The sequence below is a fragment of the Delphinapterus leucas genome, chromosome 3 (genome assembly GCF_059928025.1).
Source record: "Delphinapterus leucas isolate spDelLeu-1000000601 "Yukka" chromosome 3, BTC_Dleu_Yukka2, whole genome shotgun sequence".
In the NCBI taxonomy this organism is placed as follows: Eukaryota; Metazoa; Chordata; class Mammalia; order Artiodactyla; family Monodontidae; genus Delphinapterus; species Delphinapterus leucas.
The window spans coordinates 41,676,796-41,697,212 of NC_143131.1; the positions used below are offsets into that span (position 1 = coordinate 41,676,796).

The 20,417-nt window shown below is 37.0% G+C and overlaps 1 long non-coding RNA gene across 6 annotated transcripts in view; it reads right to left on the reverse strand.

Moving 5' to 3' along the window:
* Positions 1 to 20,417, reverse strand: part of LOC111186835 (uncharacterized) — a 206,478-nt gene that overhangs the window by 86,724 nt on the left and 99,337 nt on the right. Inside the window, exon 3 of one of the 6 annotated variants that reach the window (XR_002647994.3) lies at positions 1 to 20,417. This exon is cut by the window's right edge and continues 31,734 nt beyond it. The exons of the other annotated variants lie outside the window; for them this stretch is intronic. This is a non-coding gene — a long non-coding RNA (uncharacterized LOC111186835). 6 annotated transcript variants of the gene reach the window in all.

The following is a 20,417-nucleotide window of genomic DNA, read 5'->3' on the forward strand; positions in this document are numbered from 1 at the left end:
AATAAATAAATAAAATTTTAAAAATTAAACCAGGAAATTATGTCTGTGGGAATTGCAAACATTTCCATCAATCCCAACAGAAATGCAGAGGTCTGAGAAAATCGGAATAAATGAAAAAATTCAATCAAGCATGAGTTCAAGAAGCTCTGAGCATAGTGGGAGAGAAATTAATTCCAGGAAGGTCAATAGTAAAATCTAAAATCTATTCTCAACCAAAGAATTCATCCTACATCAATGCAATGAATTCTAGAACCTACAGTCATTTGGATTCAGCCTTAAGGTGAAAAACTACCATGCATCCAAAAAGGTGTTTTTCTCATTAACCTCATAACAGAACATCAAACACAGTAATCTAAAATGGACCAGCTCCGATCCATCTGCAGCAATCAGACTGTGGGAAAGGTTTCCAATCATACAGTGAAAATCAGAAAGCTTTATCAAAAAATATAGTCATCTCACAAGAGGAAGGAAGCCTCCCTCCCCCCTCCCACTCCCTTCCACTCACTACCTCACCCCATGACTTCAAATAATCCCCAAATCTGGGCAACATTAGTAGAGTCGCTCCAGCTGATTCCCACCACTGTCTGCAGTAGATGAAGGTAGTCTCTGCGGTAGCAAATGTTAAGGTTTAGTGTAAAGGGTAACGTTCATTTCAGTCACAGAGATACTCCATATGAAATAAAGAGGCCATTGATAGAGAACTGCATAAATGTCTTACATAAAACAATAGCATAGAACAAAACAAGCATAGAACAATATCCTGGGTGAGGAAGTCATAAATAATAAGGCATTCTGACCACACCTGCTACTCGTTAAGTGACAGAAGCCTCTTAGACACCATTAATACTTGCAGCATCTGCCAGGGGAAATAGAGGGCTTTATAAAGGACAAGATGTTTTTAAAAGGTGGTGTTAGGACTGAGCAGATGTGTGTCTATTCGTTGATTGCACTATAGCGGGATTTACTGAATAAAGATTTAATAATTAAAGCTGAGGCATAAACAACATAGATCAAACGATTTATCTAAGGAAGTGAGGAGATTCAATTCAACTCAGAAAGACTTGGTTCCAGTACCGACTTTGCAGCTAACACTGTGTAATTAAAAGTTGTTTCTTAACTATTAGGACATCCCTCAGAATTTCCTTAAAATGAGACTTCTTAGAGATAGTTTTCAGATTTTTGGATTAAGGAGGAAACGAAGACTATAAACAGAAGCCAATCCTCTCTTCACAAGATGAGAAGTAGGTTGCCTTAAGGATCCATCGTAGTGACCTGAAGTGGCCTCTGGCACTTTGGCAAGGCCCACTGTCACTGGGGATGAAGGCAGCAGCTTGCAAACAAGTCCTTGCATTTTCTAAGCCCAAACACGGGAGCGACCCCAGGAATGGTCTCACAGTGCTTAGGGTTGGGGGTACAGGAACCAGCAGAACTACAGACCTCTGGAAACACTGAAAACTGTATTTTTTCTATTACCGCCTCTCTTACTGGACCCAAAATAATGGAAGCTGCACTTGCAAATATCCACAAGGTTGGAGTTCTTTTATCCTTGGACACCTGCACCTAGAGAGTCTGCCTCTAACCCTGGCTTGAGTGTGAAAAGGAAAAGGAGATTTGGTAGACCTGCAGCAAGTTAATTTCTCTATTAGAAAAGCATTTGTTTTGAGTCCTCAGAGCCTGAGTTTCTGGGAGAAAATCAGTAGGAGCTATAATTCTTTAGCACCACTAAGGGATAATTTAAACCATGACTGCTAAGCCGCTCTCTGGCCCTGAATCCATTTCTAGCAGCTTTGCAATGGGACTGACTTCTTCCCAGAGTCCGCCTGGGCACTGAGGGAAAGTGATTTGATAACTATTGAAATTTTGATTAAGATCAAATGTTCTCTCAGGGGACTTAGCCCTCTCTCAGCCATCTGATTTTTTTGGTTTTTTTCCTATCTCAAGAGCTAAACTTGAAGTCTAACTCTTGAATGTAGCTTTTGCTATTTCAAGTTGCAACCACAAGATAGCAGAATAACTTAATTTGAGCTCCATCCGGTGAGGTAATGGATTCCAAAACTGATAAGAGCAACTCAGGAAACATGAGAAATATGATTATGATGTGGTACAGGACAATATAAAATTAAGTTAAATAAATGTAAAATTTTAAAATAATTTTAAGAATTTAATGTATAAATATATTATATTTAATAATCAATCATAAAGGAATATTATAGAGAAGTTTACAAGTTGCACAACAAACCTAGTACTTATTAATATAATGACGGCCATTTATATTAGAACCCCACTTTCAAGTCATTACAGATTAAAGTGATACATATGAATATACATAAATCTGTGTCTTTCTAAATGATTCTCAGCCCTTATTATTTTGAATGTGTATCCATAAAATTCATAGATTAATTACAGAAAGAACATAAAAAGGAAAAGAATTTTGTATTAGCTTTTTTTAAACTACCACAGTAATAAAATATTCTCTAAGAATATTTAAATAGACTAAAATGTCTCATCTTAATAGTCATGGATGATTCTTCACAGAGCTAAACTATAAACATGTCTCAAAAATCCTTGCCAGTCTCCAGAGATTTCGCAGAGCTTTTTTCAAATCTCTCCCCAAGCGCAGAGCCTGAGAAAACAGATGGGTATTCCTCTGTGGCCCTGAGGCCAGCAGTCTCAGCCTCTGGGAATGGTCAAGGGGAAGAGTTTCAGGGCCAAGGGCCCTTCTCAAAAAACATTCCCCTTCCTTTTCCCCAGAATTCAAAGTGAGACTGTAATTCATCATTGGATATGTTGCCTCTCAACAAATTACTAGATGTCACACCAGATTCAGTATAAAAGAAGAAAAGGAAAAGATAAACAGATATTGGAGAGTAAGCAAACCACTTACAGGATACGTTTGTTAGCAGAAGTAGTCAAATACTTCATAAGATACAGTGGTGCCATATGCTGTAATTATGGAATGAAGTAAAATAAGTATAAATCAAGCAACTTAGCCTTCAGAGAGAAAGTACTAAACTTTAAGTATGCTTGTAAGAATGAATAGTTAAGTACCACATTGAGGGCATAAGTATAAAAAATACACAACTCATGGGAAATGATGCAAAATATTTTCTCAGTCTAAGGATTTTTGAAAAGTACTTGTGAGGATAGGTAAATCTCAACACCTAAATTGGAAACAAAGTAGGAACTCAGAAAATCACTTCTGGAAAGACTGTACCCATCTTAATTTCTGCCTCTGAAAAGACTTGATTTCCCAAAAATAAAACAAGAAAAGTTTGTGGCTATACAACATCTACACAACAGAATTACAGTCAAGAATAAGATGCCAGGGCTTCCCTGGTGGCGCAGTGGTTGAGAGTCCGCCTGCCAATGCAGGGGACACGGGTTTGTGCCCCGGTCCGGGAAGATCCCACATGCCGCGGAGCGGCTGGGCCCGTGAGCCATGGCCGCTGAGCCTGCACGTCCGGAGCCTGTGCTCCGCAACGGGAGAGGCCACAACAGTGAGAGGCCCGCGTACCGCAAAAAAAAAAAAGAATAAGATGCCAAAAGATCTTATTCTGTTTCCATTAAAAAGGCCCCCAAATTATCACTATTTTTTAATACATTAATCCCCAGATATACGCTGACACAGATTGTCTTCAGTTTTCAAATCATAATTAGAAAAGATTAGCATTTATTATGCTTACTCTAATAAATACTGCAATAACTGTCTTCCTTCAAAACTCTCCCTTCCTTTCCTATTTAGCCTAGAGCAGGAGAGATGAAATTAGTTTCTTTAAGCATGAATCTTTTTCTTCACAACATAGAAAAAAAATGACAAATCACTGAAAAGACCTGTTAGGCCTGTTTGTCCTTGCATTCTGTCCCAAAGAAGAGTCTGGAAAAATGTTTGTTTTCACCTAAAAGCTGATGAACTTCAAATTATATCTCCATCTCAGACGGCTCTCCTGACACCCATATTTCTGTGTTCGGCTGCCTTATGGACACGTCAGCCTGGATGGTCTAGAAATCCCATAAATTCAGCAAGTCCAAAACTTTAAGGAATGAATGAGTTCATACCCTTTCTTGCCAAAGGATTTCCTCTTTAGAACACCTTTTCTTCATTAATTCCATTACCATCCATCCACCAATCATTTATTGAATTCTTTATCCTCATCCTCTCTGCCACTGCCTTAATTTAGGACTTTATCTCTCTTGCCTGAAATACTGCAACAGATTTTTGAACCACCTGCTGCCTCCAATACTGAATCCTTCCATTGTCCTACTAAAGAGAAATAGCTGAAAAGCAAATCTAAAAATGTTACCCTCCGCCCCCAATTAAAACTCTTAATGGCTCCCCTCCAGTGGAAAGCTGAAACTTCTCAGGATGACTTACAAGGTCCTCCTTGTATGCTTGAAGTTAAGGCTTCATGTCTACATTCTCCCTTTCTACTCCCCTCACTTCTTTATGTATTAATCACCTTGTGTTCTAGACACTCAGAAATGCTTGTAAGTTTCCAATAAATGTCATTCCATTTCACACTTCTTGGCCACCGCTCAAACTCTCCATGCTCCTTGGTTACTCTATCATCTTCACACTTTTGGGTAAACTCTTCCTTCAAGTACTTTAACATCCAGATCTCTCATGATATCTTGGCCTGCTAAAATTTCCTTAAGTCACCCACTCATTTGATTACTCCTTCCTTTGTGCCGGACTGTACCTAGAACATAAGAACATAATTCTTATACTATACGCATAACACTTTATTTTAAAATAACTTTCAGAATGTCTTTTCTACTAGACTTTGAAATCCTTATAAGATTTCAAGATTTCTTACCTTGTGTTCACAAAGCCTTAAAGAGTGTTTGGTATGAAAGAAGTAATAAAAATTAAATTAAAAAATAGCTAAGAACTGAATTAAAATTAAGTTCTATGATTTGGAAGTCATCATTCTAGGTATTGTGCGGGTTACAGCTACAAATAAAACAATGTTTTATACTTAAGAAGCTAATGGAAGTCGCAAGATGTGCATGTAAATAAAAATATAGCAGGATAGAAAGCAATAGAGCTGTGAGAAATTTAAAAAGAAGAGATTTTTTTTTTGAACTAAAAGGACTAGAAAGTTTTCATGGGGAAGAGAAAACGGATGTGAGACTTGAGAGTCATGCAACCAAAATTCAGACTGAAGTGCATGAGATTTAACTGGAATAAATCAGAAGCCCTCAAAGTTTTGCAAGCATGAAAATGAATGTTCAGAGCAAGACTTCAAAATGATTAATTTGATAGCAGTATAGAGGATAAATTGAATCAATGAAGGCTAGATTCAGAGAGGCCGTTTAGAGAATTATTATAACATTCCAGGGAAACCATTCTGAGAGACTTTAGACTTGAATCTCAGAAATGAAACTGCGGCTGGGAAAGTAAAGAGGTGGGAATAAACTTGGGATGTTTGCAAGAAAGGATCAATGAAACTTAGCAAATGATTTCAGGGCCAAATAAAAAAGATACCCAGGAAGAATTAGAATTTTTAAATCTGAAGGATTTGAAAGGATGGTGGTACCATTAACAGAAACAGGGAATATATTAAGAACAACTCTGAAAAGGAAGATTACTTCTGTTTTTGTCACATACTCGGAGACAGTGACACATCCAAGTAGGGATGTTTAGAACAAAACTGGAAAGTTGTCTAAAAAATCTGAGAAGGATTGTGACTGAAAGTAAAGATTTTGATCTTTCATCTAAAGAAAGTATTTAAAGATACAAGAATGAGTATTAATGACAAGGGATAAAAATACAGGAAAAGAAGAGGCTTGAGAAAGAAACTTGGGAACAACTTACATACAGGAAACTGGAGGAAGAAAAGAACCCAAAAAGAGAGTAGAAAACAACAAAACAATCATGAGATCACAGTCATTGAAACTGAGGAAAAGCAAAGTGTAAATATGAAGAAGTTATTGACCAGATCTAATGACTTAAAGTATTGAAGTTGTGCTGTCCAGGAGGGTGGCCACCAGCTACATGTGCCTATTTAAATTTAAATAAATAAAATTTAAAATGTAGTTCCTTAGTTGCATTAGTCACGTTTCAAGTGCTTAACACCACATGTGGCGAGTGGCTTCCATAAAAAATAGTGCAGATGTAGAATTAATCCATCATGACAGAAAGTTCTTTTAGATGGTGTTGGATTGAGGGATATAAAGAGTGGAAGAAAAGTGAGTAAATAAGAGTGGTCTTTCACGGCATTCAAAGACATTGGTATTACAATTAGATCAGAGTTAATTCCTCCTTATTCCACTTGGTGTGTCCTTCCATAAATCTTTATACCCAGTTTCTAGAGCTTACCCCTAGAGTTCTTTTCTAAGTGATTAAATGGAGACATATGATATTTTACCACAATTCCTTGACCACTGTGAGTCCTAAATAAAGGAGAAATAACAGCTGCATCAGCAGTGCAGTGCAGAAGGATGGAAGTCAGACTGCTCATGATTAAGAAAATAGGTGGTCAGTATGTGGATGCAGCAGGTCTGGATCAGAGCTTCAGGAGACAGAAAAATAGGAGGGCAGATTATGCAAGGAAGAGTTTGGAGAGAAGTTATTTTAAAGTAAGTGCCCTAGAGGATGCATGAGCATAAGGGGATGACAGAATACTTGAAGAGGGAACAGATAGGAGCAAAGCTGGAAGGATATGTAAGTATCAATATATACTTTCTAATGGTTGAGAAAATGATTGTGTTTCCTGTCAATGATAATATCACATATCTGTGCAGAGACTGGATAGGGGAATTTTATTGGGGAAGTATAAGAGCAAGTCAAAATAGGAGCAAGAGGTGTTTCTCATTGTCACTGAAATGACCTATTATTAGGTCAGGGATTGGTTTTATTTCTAAAATCCAAGTCTGACTTCTTGGATAGTTACTGCCTTGAGTCCTAGGTTGCAAAAAGATTCTGAGGCTGTATTTGAATTCATTGGGAAAGAAAGCATGAATGAAGAGCACTTCTACAGGGACACAGAAGTCAACTCTGCACTTGACCCTGCTCCACATGGTTTCAGGTGATTAAATGGTCACAGTCATAAAGAACCACTCTGGGCTTTTCTTCCCCAGAAGGTCTCCTGCTTCTGGGACACATGGACTAGAAGGGCTTAGATTCTGCCCCTGGAGAACTGTGCTCTAGGGTCCACATCCATGTAAACAAAAAGCCATGTCCTATTCCTTCCTTCACCAAACACAGGATAAATTCTCCACCCCGGTCATTCCTGTGCTCCAAGACTTCCTCAACACAAAATTCATCCCCACTTGCTCTCCAAGATCCCCTGAAGCACAACTGGCCCCCACGCCTGGTGAATGTTGACATTCTTTCCGCATTCCATTCACAGCCACTTGAACCTTGAAAGGCAGAGAGCAGTTACTTGAACTAGTTAAGGACACAGGTCATAAAAGATGAAGGCTGGGTGATACTGAGACAAACAAAAAGGGTGATACTGAGAACTTAACCTAGGTCCTTTTTTGTTTTGTTTTGTTTCCATGCAGGATTGAAGGTGATGAGCGCTGAACTGTTAGGAGGAAATGCATCACTAAACGTGATGACACAAACTGTGAACCTAAAACAGAAGTAGTTTAAAGATTCTTTGTAACAGGCTCCAAACACTATTCATTTTTGTCTGAACTTTGCGTATCGACCAATCATTAGTCGGTGTATCTGACACTGGTGATAAAATAATGAACAAGATGTCACTCCTGACTTCAAGGCAATTAAGGGCTTGCACATAGTAGGCACACAATTATTTCTGTTGTTTTTGAGTGAGTTGAGAAAGATAATGAGGTTTCTATTTGACTATTTGTAAGGGACATTAATTTCAGTCATTATGTGCTCTTTTATATATATTGGGCCTAAAAGTTTCCTAGAACAACAGCGAATATGCTCATCATTAAATGTGTCAGAATAACTTAGAGATGTATTTGATTCGATAAATGAACGAATTTTTCAGATTCCCTTCATAATTTTTAATCATAGTCCAATACCATCCATACTTGAAAAAAAAGAGAATATTGCTCACACCCTAGTTTTCAATCAATTAAAATCCCAGCAAGGCTGCTTATATCCTACCCCTTCTCACCCTCCCCCAACAAAAAAACCTAATTTGGGGAGAGAGGCAAATTCCCGGATTAGGTCAAGTTTTGCCAGAAATATAGTAGCCAGACATTACCACATGTTTAGTTGTTTTGCTTTAATATATTTTTCTTCGTTAAATTGAATCATTTATGACAGGTTTATGGAGAAATAAGAGAAAAATGGAAGAATCACTTTGAATGATCGTGTTCAGTGTGGCGGGGTGAGGAGCAACTGTAATGAAGCCTTTTTCCCCTTTGCCTGAATTATGGCTAATCCTTAAGGTTTTATTCTCCATGGTCAAAATGACTTTGAAAAATTAAAGAATTGGGGAAGTGAGACAAGGAGTGTTTAAGCTAAAACAGAGACCTCTCAGAAGTGTGTTGAGCCATACCAAAAATATAGGGCAACGTGAAACTGAAAGAGGGCTTGCTCTTTGAGTCTCAGTGCCATCATACAGGAGCTCTGTGGCTATTGGAGCCCCAAAGAGCCTTTCATTTCTCTCTGAGGCAAAACGTTTCTATGTAGCTACAAGAGCTCTGTAAATCAACCAAGCCCTCCAAATCAGTGTCTCAACTCTCTCTCTGTTTATATACACTAAGCATATGCTTCCTGTGACCACTTCAAAAGAAATATAACTTTCTTAAATATTATTTAAGTGCAGCTCTATGGCTGTGAAAGAGAGAAAGTATAAATGACTGAATCTTTTACTACATGGGTGGAGAAAGAAGGAAGGAGTGATTGAAATGTTACGCTGACCAGTCTAGGAAATGGGTAATAATTTGTGATTAAATGCAGATGTTAACCTGAAAAATTCAGTTAATCACAGATATTAAACATGCCTGGAAGCTATAAAAAAAGCAGAATGTGAACCAATGAATAACCTTTCATTGAAATAGTGTAGTGACACACACTTCACACTGGAAAAAAAAAATAATGGACTAAATTTAAATGACTTTAACTTTTCCATCTCGTGTAAATGTTTATGTACAAATGAACAGACCATTACATGGACTAGTAACCAGGGAACATTGGCCAATTGAATAAATCAAAATCAGAGTGGAAAGAGCCATGAATGACAGGGGTGTAAGTAGCACTTGGAAAGGAACAAGCTGAAAAATATTCCATTTGAGTAAGCATAAACCTCACTAGAAACAGTACAAATAGGTTTTAAAATACAGAATGACTGTTATATCTAAAGATAGTGCAGTAATTTAGAAAGCAGATCGTAATTTGCCATGAAGTGGTGCTTGGAGATCACAACTAAGCATTTCATAGCTAATGCTCCCCAGCCTAGCACCGGGCTTGGCACTTAATTGACACTCCATAAATACTGGTTCTGATTTATTGTTAGCAGTACTCCTCAAAATAAAATACCTGAAAGTTATAGTAATAAGAGGACTTCAAATAGAATTCAAAGAAGTCAGTATAATTGCTACTATATATATTCACACATTGGACCAGCAGCCACCACTCTTTGCCATGTCCAGTAACCAATCTAACCTTGTTGAAAAGCACCTATATTTCACTTTGAGCTACAATGAGTCTCTCATTCATCATTTTCAGCTGCTGATTTATCACTTTCAGCAGCTGGTTCTTCAAAGCTCGGTTGAAAATGCAGTCACGAGTTTGGGGATCAAAGAGGAGAACCACAGGTTACAGACTGGCTTTTTTGAAAACAAAACAAAACTATTTCTTACCATATTTGCTTTCCAAAGCAGCTTCCAAGATACATTTTCACAAAATGTGGGGATGTGCCATATCCCTTCATCAAATAAACATAGTCCTGAGAGCTGTGATACTGGTCAAATCACATCAGGAAGATTGGAAGAGAATTCCAAATTTGCGAATAGTAGACAAGTGAAATGAAAGAGTTTGGTGTTGAGGAAACCACTGAAACCAAAAACTGTGAATTCCTAGTGCCACTGATCCACTTGTTAATATTTTTTTCTCCACCAGATTAAATGATTATGCAGTATTTTGGATCTATAGGGAGAGTTTCCTTGAAAGACAAAGGGAAAAGGATGTTGATGAAATTGGTTAAAAAAAAATTCAAACTGAACATGCAATCCAGTATAGAAAAAAAAGGAAGCAGGCCCATTAGGAGGTTTGTAAATTGGAATAAAATGACAGAGTGGAGGTATAAGAGTCTCGAGGTCAAAGTCATGGCTGTGTTAGTTAAAGCAGGTCAACTCAGAGTCTCTTGCCATGAGACATATTCAACACGAACTAGTATACAGTTTCTGTGGCAGAAAGGGAGAGATGGAGAATATGAGAGCTGAGAAGACATCTCAAGTCTCATACTTAACAGTGCTTAATAGTAATTAAGGAAGAAACTTCTAATGAATGAGGCTTATAGAGGTTCCATCAAATGTCATTTCTTGCCTTTTCTAGCATATGCAAAATCCCACATTTTCAATGGACCAATGTTTGCAAAGTTAGTAATCATTCTATTTCTACAGGTCGGTTTTCCTTACCACAGGAAAAATGCTCTACAGAACAGAGGCTGAAAAAACTGCAAAACAAATCCCAGCTCTTTGAGAAAATCTTAATATCAAAGAGCAAAGAGTCATTGTCACAACTGGAACTACACTATAACTTCTGAAGTTTCAGTTTCTCATTCAGTGATACATGCCCACAAACATGGAAATACAAGTAAATGTGTTCAGTTAGATAAAAGCTATTTTGACATTGTCCTTCCTTTTTATTCCCCCAAGCACACTACTAAAATAAAAATAGAATTAAACTTATCTTCCATGATCCAGTTTAAGTTTAACATATAGTTGGATATATCCAGGGATGAACTAGTGAGAGTATTTAAGGCTAGAGATAGAGTCAGCGATCTCTTAAGAGTTTAGTGAAATTCCATCTCTTATCAGTTGTGGTTTAGCCAAGCAGTTTTGCTTGAAGACCTCCAGTCCGTTTGATAAGGTGAATCACTTGGTTTATCACAGGCCTTTTTATTTGTTTTATGTTTTTTTGGGTTTTTTTTTTGCGGTACGTGGGCCTCTCACCGCTGTGGCCTCTCCCGTTACGGAGCACAGGCTCCGGACGCGCAGGCTCAGTGGCCGTGGCTCACGGGCCCAGCCGCTCCGCGGCATGTGGGATCTTCCCGGACCGGGGCACGAACCCGTGTCCCCTGCATCGGCAGGCGGACTCTCAACCAGTGTGCCACCAGGGAAGCCCACACAGGCCTTTTTAAATGGAACATGTTTCCTGGTTCGTCAATACTCTGGTTCTATCACAAGATAGCTCACCATGTTCCTTCACCTTCTGAAACCTTTGTGGGTTTTGATACATATATATATGTGTGTGTGTGTATATGTGTATATATATATATATATATATATATATATATACATGTACACATATATATATATTTTTTGGGGGGTGCTGCTCTGCACCACTTACGGGATCTTAATTCCCCAACCAGGGATTGAACCTGGGCCCCCTGCAGGGGAAATGCTGAGTTTTAACTACTGGATTGCCAGGGAATTCCCTTTGGTATTTATTTTTAACCTTGAGGTTTCTTTACCTGAAAACAATGACTTTTTTGAAAGAATTGGAGTCCATTTAGATGCATCATGGCAAAAAATAAGAAGATACCAATGAAGCAGCCTACAGATATGAGCCAACAGAAACTGTAAACTCAGCAGCTTTTAGTAAACCACAGATGCTTTTCACTCAGGAAAATAAACTTCATTAAAGCCGGGAAAAATTTCATTGCCTGTAACTCCATTGCCTACAGGGTGCCTGATTCATAATAGGTGTTTGATAAAGATTTATTGACTGGCAAAGTGAATGAATGAATGAGTGAAAAATAACTTAGGAATTATAAATGGATTTAGCTGAGGGATCCTAATGGATATAACATTTAATTTGCTGTACTCAAAAGTGGGGGCGGGGCGGGGGGGCTATGCAGGTGCTGATGATTATTTGTGGTTTTGCCCAAGATTACTTAGTAGAAGATACAAAGTGAAACTCAAAATAGCCAATAAGGTTTCTACTTAATGTCTTTTTTAAAAAAAAAACTTTTCATTTTAAAATAATTGTAGACTCACATGCAGTTGTGAGAAAAAATACAGAGAGATTCTGTGGACCTTTACCCAGTATCCTCCAATGGTAACATCTTGTATAATTGTAGCACAATAACGCAACCAGGAAAGTTACAATGATACAGTCCATCAACCTTATAAATATATGCACTTATATAATATGCACTTATAAAATATTGACTGATTTGCACATGTATGTGTATTTAGTTCTATGCAATTTGATCACATATGTAATTCATGTGACCCGCTTGGATGTCTCTTATTATTTTTTTTTAAATTTATTGGAGTATAATTGCTTTACAACGTTGTGTTACTTTCTGCCTCACAGCAAAGTGAATCAGCCATATGCATACACATATCCCCTCCCTCTTGGACCTCTGTTTCCTGCCCCCTGTCCCACCCAACTAGGCCATCACAGAGCACTGAGCTGAGCTCCTTTACAGCAGGTTCCCACTAGCTATCTATTTTACACATGGTAGTGTATTTATGTCAAACCTAATCTCCCAGTTCATCCCACCCTCCCCTTCCCCGCCCCATGTCCATATCCATTCTCTACATCTGCCTTTCTATTCCTGCCCTGCAAATAGGTTCATCTGTACCATTTTTCTAGATTCTACATATATGCACTAATATATGATATTTGGGGGTTTTTTTCTGACTTACTTCACTCTATATGATAGACTCAAGGTCCATCCACATCTCTACAAATGACCCAATTTTTTATGGCTGAGTAATATTCCATTGTATATATGTACCACATCTTCTTTATCCATTCATCTGTCAATGGACATTTAGGTTGCTTCCATGTAATGGCTATTGTAAACAGTGCTGCAATGAACAATGGGGCACATGTGTCTTTTTGAATTATTGTTTTCTTTCTTTTTTTTATTTTCAACATCTTTATTGAAGTATAATTGTTTTCCATTGTTGTGTTAGTTGCTAATGTATAACAAAGTGAATCAGCTATACATATACATATATCCCCATATCCCCTCCCTCTTGCGTCTCCCTCCCACCCTCCCTCTCCCACCCCTCTAGGTGGTCACAAAGCACCAAGCTGATCTGCCTGTGCTATGCAGCTGCTTCCCACTAGCTATCTATTTTACATTTGGTAGTGTATATATGTCAATGCCACTCTCTCACTTCATCTCAGCTTACACTTCCCCCCACCCCGTGTCCTCAAGTCCATTCTCTATGTCTGCGTCTTTATTCCTGTCCTGCCCCTAGGTTCTTCAGAACCATTTTTTTTTTTTTTTAGATTCCATATATATGTGTTAGCATACGGTATTTGTTTTTCTCTTTCTGACTTACTGCACTCTGTATGACAGACTCCAGGTCCATCCACCTCACTACAAATAACTCAATTTCGTTTCTTTCTATGGCTGAATAATATTCCATTGTATATATGTGCCACATCTTCTTTATCCATTCATCTGTCGATGGACACTTAGGTTGCTTCCATGTCCTGGCTATTGTAAATAGAGCTGCAGTGAAAATTGTGGTACATGACTCTTTTTGAGTTATGGTTTTCTCAGGGTATACGCCCAGTAGTGGGACTGCTGGGTCGTATGGTAGTTCTATTTTTAGTTTTTTAATGAACCTCCATACTGTTCTCCATAGTGGCTGTATCAATTTACATTCCTACCAACAGTGCAAGAGGGTTCCCTTTTCTCCACACCTTCTCCAGCATTTATTGTTTCTAGATTTTTTGATGATGACCATTCTGACTGGTGTGAGGTGATACCTCATTGTAGTTTTGATTTGCATTTCTCTAATAATTAGTAATGTTGAGCATCCTTTCATGTGTTTGTTGGCAATCTGTATATCTTCTTTGGAGAAATGTCTTTTTAGGTCTTCTGTCCATTTTTGGACTGGGTTGTTTGTTTTTTTGCTATTGAACTACATGAGCTGCTTGTATATTTTGGAGATTAATCCTTTATCAGTTGCTTCATTTGTAAATATTTTCTCCCAGTCTGAGGGTTGTCTTTTCATCTTGTTTATGGTTTCCTTTGCTGTGCAAAAGCTTTTAAGTTTCATTAAGTCCCATTTGTTTATTTTTGTTTTTATTTCCATTTCTCTAGGAGGTGGGTCAAAAAGGATCTTGCTGTGATTTATGTCATAGAGTGTTCTGCCTATGTTTCCTTCTAAGAGTTTTATAGTGTCTGGCCTTACAAATTATGGTTTTCTAATTCAATTTTATTTCAAGGAATTTCTGCCAGAGAGTAGATGAAGTGGGCTTAAGAAGAAGGTAAATGACTGAAATCAGAGAGGCTACTACAGAATCTGGGTATGTGAGTAAACATAAAAGACAAAGTGTAAATTGAGAAAGATACAAACAAGAAGAAGATGAGATCTTCCTGGAGTTACCTAATAAATTAGTAAGGGACACTTGAAGGAATCAGGTAAATGGCAGAATACGAGAGGGTAAGCACTGGAAATCTGCTTACATGAAAAAGGTAGGACAGATAGGAACAAATTCCAGATGTTGGTCAACATGGGAAAATATCCAGTGAAAGAAGGCTATGCATTTTTTTTTCTGTAATATACATGTGTAATTTTTATTTCTGTTTTTCAAGGTTATCATCTTCCTTGTCTCTAATAGTCCTTACTAATCTCATACCACATTCACTACCTGGTTAGGAAAACCACTGGGCATATTAAAATGTTAAGAATAGCATTTTATAAACTATGCGAGATATGAGCTATGGTTTTTTTTTTAAGTTTTCTTTCACATACACACATCTACAAACTTGGAATGACATCTGCTCTTTCAAGTAGAAAATAAACACGTCAGGTCAATGTCCTAAAGTTGACAAGCCTTATTAACATCTCTTTCCTTTATTTTCACATGCTTGAGAGGTAATAAGACAACTGCTATCACCCATAAAAAGGCTACAAGAACTGGAAGAGTGGTGTGTTTATAGAAAAACACTCTAAAACATACCTGTTCCCCATACTAAATTTGAAACTAAATAGTAGTGATGCCTCTTGAAATCTAAGCAAAATAAACATTTATCCTTTTGAGCTACATTTTTCTTTTTCATGAAATTACAGATTTATCTCTAAAGATTTGCCTATCTTGTTAATCACTTCAATTAAAGCTCTGAAACCATGCCATTCCTTAGAGTTTTTGCAATGTTCAGACATGACTTCCTTTTTAATCGTGCTCACTTGCTGTGTAAGAACTTCTGATATCCTTTCCCAGGAAATCTACTGGATTTCTGCCGACCCACCATCCTCCATGGTAACTGATGTAAAGAATTTATTAACATTTCATCAATTTCTTCATTCTTTTCTTTAACTAATATTCTTTCCCTTTTTAAACAGCTCTATCACATACATACTTCTGATCTCCAACCATGTTTATAATTAACTATTCACATTCTTGAGGGATTAGGCATACAGATTCTTTGGAAGCTAGTAAACAGTGCTCTCTTTATATTTCTGAGCTATGAATAAAGAATTCTTACGAAAATAAGTTTTGGGACTGGATTCAGAAGAAACTAAGAGAGACAAAATGACATTCCAGGAGTGGTCCCAACAAAAAATAGTATATTTGTGTCCTCTTGATAACTTTGGCTCTCCTGACTGTATACACCAACAGATTGCACCTATGTATGCATAACAATACACAAACACACACATATATATATATAAAACCTATGTATGTATAACAGCTTTCAACACAAAAGTAAAAGGGAGGAAATTTGGCACTAAAACTAGATGCCATTCAATTAATATAGGAAAATTCGAAATGAATCATAAACATTCATTTCAAAAAATATATCAGACAAGTAAATGTTCTTATGATTCAAGACAGCTGAACATAGGATAAAGTGGCTTACAGCAGAGTTATTTCAGTACATTAAACACTAAAACAGTATGATTAAACATAGAAGGAAGTGACAAAATTGTATACACCCTTTCCCAACTTTCATTAAACCCATGAAACAAAGATTAGTTAAAATTTTAAATGTTATACACTAGCCTGGAAAAGCAGTGAGAATGCCTGCTGAAACCCAGAGAAGTAAAGAGGGGAAAAGATTTTAACAAAAAGACATCAGAACCCCAGTCTTATTCTCTATGTGAGTTTAAAATCTAATTTACACCAAGCAGAAAATTTATTATAAAAACTGGCCCACAATCAGAGAAACGCATGGGGATCTAGTGTAGATAAGTTTAAATCTACCCCTTAGAAATATTTCTACAGACCTGGGTACCAGTAACCATGGAATCAACTGGAGCTGAAGATGTAGCTAACTGCTAAATGCCTGCATTCTAGGCAAACATGGGGGAGCATCAGTGGGCTTAACAAGAAGGAAATTTTTTTTAAGGATTTATTGATTTTTTTTAACATCTTTATTGGAGTATAATTGTTTCACAACGGTGTGTTAGTTTCTGCTGTATAACAAAGCAGAAATGTATATGTATATGTATATATATATATACATATATATACACAAAGCAGAAATGTATATGTATATGTATGTATATATATACATATACATATATATATGTATATATACATATATGTATATGGATATGGATATACATATACATATATCCCCATATCTCCTCCCTCTTGCGTCTTCCTCCCACCCACCCTCCCTATCCCACCCCTCTAGGTGGTCACAAAGCACCTGAACAAGAGGGAAATTTTGCACCCAAAAGACAAAAAGTACTTTTAAAAATCAGAAAAAAGCTTCAAATAAGTAAGTTTAAAATATTCTAGAAAATAAAGGAATAAAAACAGTAAGGTTCCTCCATACTAATAGAAGAATGTGAAAAAAGAGACTATTTGAAAATTACTAAAATGGAATATTTTGAAAGAGAAATACAGTTGACTCTTGAAGAAGATGGATTTGAACTGTGCAATCTGCTTAGATGAGGATTTTTTTCAATGGTATCTGCAGTTGTGTGAGTGCACCACATATGCAGAACCCTGGATACAGAGGAACTAGGGATAGAGAGGGTTGATTATAAGTTATATGTGGATTTTCAACTGCTCAGAGGGTCAGCCCCCCCAGTCCCATGTTGTTCAAGTGTCAGCTGTATATTTTGTGTGTCAGGACTCCCCAAGACCACTCTCAGGCTCCATGTTTCACTTGGAGGATTCACAGGACTCAGAAAGCTTTTATATTCATAGTTACAGTTTGTTACAGTAAAAGGATACAAATTAAAGGAAAAGGCACTGGGGGTGAAGTCCAGGGGAAACTAGACTCAAGCCTCCATGTGTCCTCTCCCAGCAGAGTCACACAGATGTACTTAATTATACCAACAATGATGTGTGATGACACACGTGAACTGTTCTCACCCAGGGAAGCTCACCTGAGCCTTGTGTTCAGGGTTTTTATTGGCAGTCAATCACGTAGGCATGCAGCACTACAGTAAGCATGCTATAGGACTTAGCTTCTCAGACTCCAGCCCCACAGAGCAAAAACAGAGGTTTACCACAAATTACATTCATTAGCATAAACTATCTGATTAAATTGGTACTGTGTTGGCCTCAGGCACACAAAAATGTTCTTATCAGAAAGAATATTCTGGCCTTTCTCACCTTTTGAGGCAGTCCACTCTGTCTGTGGATTGTGTGCCTCTCTAAATAAATCCACTTCTTACCTTAAAAAAAAAAAAAAAAAATTCCAAGGACTCAAAGAGCTTAACTTCCAGGAGCTGTCCAAGAGCTAGTTCTGAAAACAGGCCTTTCTTGGGAATGTGGAAGGTTTGAGCAACTCACACCTGAAGAGTTAACCCTTGCTTGTACATATGTATAAAATTAAAAGGAAAACAATCAGTGAGTGAGTAGTACACAATAACAGACACAAGGAAGACATAAATGAACATAAGTTGAAAGACTGATCCAAGGACATCTCTTAGAATTCAATACAAATTGACAAAGATAAATATAGAGACATGAAGGATGGAATGGGAAGGTCCAGTGGCCCAGTAGGAGGAGTTACTGAAGAAGAAAATAGAATTAGAGAAGGACTCTCATTGCTCACAGACATGTAGAAGAATGTGATCTCAAAGGAGCCCACCAAGTTAGCAGCAGGATAAGAAAAACAAATACAGACCCATCAAAATGTATCTGCAGGGCTTCCCTGGTGGCGCAGTGGTTGAGAGTCTGCCTGCCGATGCAGGGGACACGGGTTCGTGCCCCGGTCCGGGAAGACCCCACATGCCATGGAGCGGCTGGGCCCGTGAGCCATGGCCGCTGAGCCTGCGCATCTGGAGCCTGTGCTCCGCAACGGGAGAGGCCACAACGGTGAGAGGCCCGCATACCGCAAGAAAAAAAAAAAAAATGTATCTGCAGAATATCAAGTAAAGATCTTTAAACTTACCAAAAAGAAGAGATTCATTATCAAAGAAAACTAGATGATTAGACAATATATTTTGTGTCACTGGATGTCAGCTAAGGATAGAATTTTAGAGAAGCAGTTATTTTCCCCTCAATGTATATTTTTCCATTACCTCTGGCATTCACTGTTGGTAGCTATTAAGAATTTTCCAGTCTGAGAAATGTATTTATCCAATCAGTGACTCAGTTCATTTATGAAATGAAGATTAAAATTATAGTGTTTACTTTAGAAAATAAAGTCCAGACATTTTCAAATATACATAGATAAGGAGTTTATGATTTGGTGATCCTTTGTTAAAAGATATACTAAAAGAGGTGATTCAACAAGAAAGAAATTGAAACCACAAAAAAAAGAACACAGGAAATAAAGACATTCTTAAGCTTGTTGGTAAGTATAAAAATAAGTATTGGCTATAAAATATGTTAATGATGAAATTGAGGGGCAATGTTAAAATAAGTTGGAATTAAAATACCAGACAACAGTAACAGGGGGTAAATCAGAGTTAATTTTTCTAAGATCCTTGCATTATATAGGTATTCTGTAGGAAGGGGGCATAAAGATGCCGAACAACACTAAACGTCTTTCTGTTAATATACAAGTTAAAATTTAAGATAAATCATTATTTTAAAAGTCAGGTGAAATGTATACGCTCTGAACCAGAAAACAAGAGAAAAGAGAGAAATTCTGTCAAACTAAAAAAGCAAGAAAGGAGTAAAATCAGAATAAAAAAAAGGAAGTGAGGAAGAATAATTATACAGTTAAGTAAATTATATTGAAAATACAAATTAAGTTGTAATAACTATCCAAATATGGCAGTAATTACAAAGAATGTGAATGAATTAAATCTACCCTCAAAGATAGAATATCAGATTTGACTATAAATAAAATCTAGTTATATTCTGTTTATATGTAAGTTCACATGTCCCAGTTTGCTCAAGACCATGCTGGATTCACCTATTGTCCTAGCTTAATTATTAATAGCATCCCTTTTACTCTCAAAAGTTCTGGCTTGGATAATAAATGATACATTTAAAGCAACAATATACAAGTAAATTGAAAACAAATGGGTGAAAGTATAGACTGAACAAATATTTACCAAAAGAATGTTGGTATAGAAATATCAATAACAAATAAAAAGGAATTTAAGATAAAAGTCATTAATAATGACAGAGGGGCATCTCATAAAACTAAAAGGAACAATCCACCAAGGAGATTAAACAATCATTAACTTGTAAGCCTTCTACATCATCCTAAAATATGTAAAGCAAAAAATGACATAAGTACAAGCAAGATGGAGAGCCTCATAATAATGGTGGGATCTTTTAATACAGTTCTCTGAGAAACTAATTGATAAATTAGAAAAAATAGTAAATATAAAAAGAATTTGTAAAACAAACTTAATCTTGGTTTCTACAGAAAATACACATTGTTATCAAGTAACTATGAAACAGTTATAGAAATTACCCATGTACTAGACCATAAAGTCTGTGCTCCTTGATTCTGGGGCTACCTTGAGACTGCTTTTGGCTCCACTAACTAGCTCTGTCCATTCCAAGCCCCACCTGTCTGTGCCAAGAGCTGAAGAAATCAACTCATTGACATACCTATAATCTATTCATGGTTGACGCTCTATTCAACAAGTCCTGAAGAATCAGTATTATATTAATATCCTCTGCCCAGTATGCAATCCATACTCCTAAAAAATGGATTGGAGAGAAAACCACAATAAAAATTATGAAATATTTAAACTGAATGACAATAGAAATAACATTTTGAAACTTGTGTGATAGAACTAATGTAGTAACTAGAATGTTATTTCCTTGAATGCCTTTTTGAAAAAGTAAAACTTTAAATAAATAAAAAGGACAGAAAAAGAAAATAGAATAAATAAAATGGGGAGAAAGATAATAATAAAGA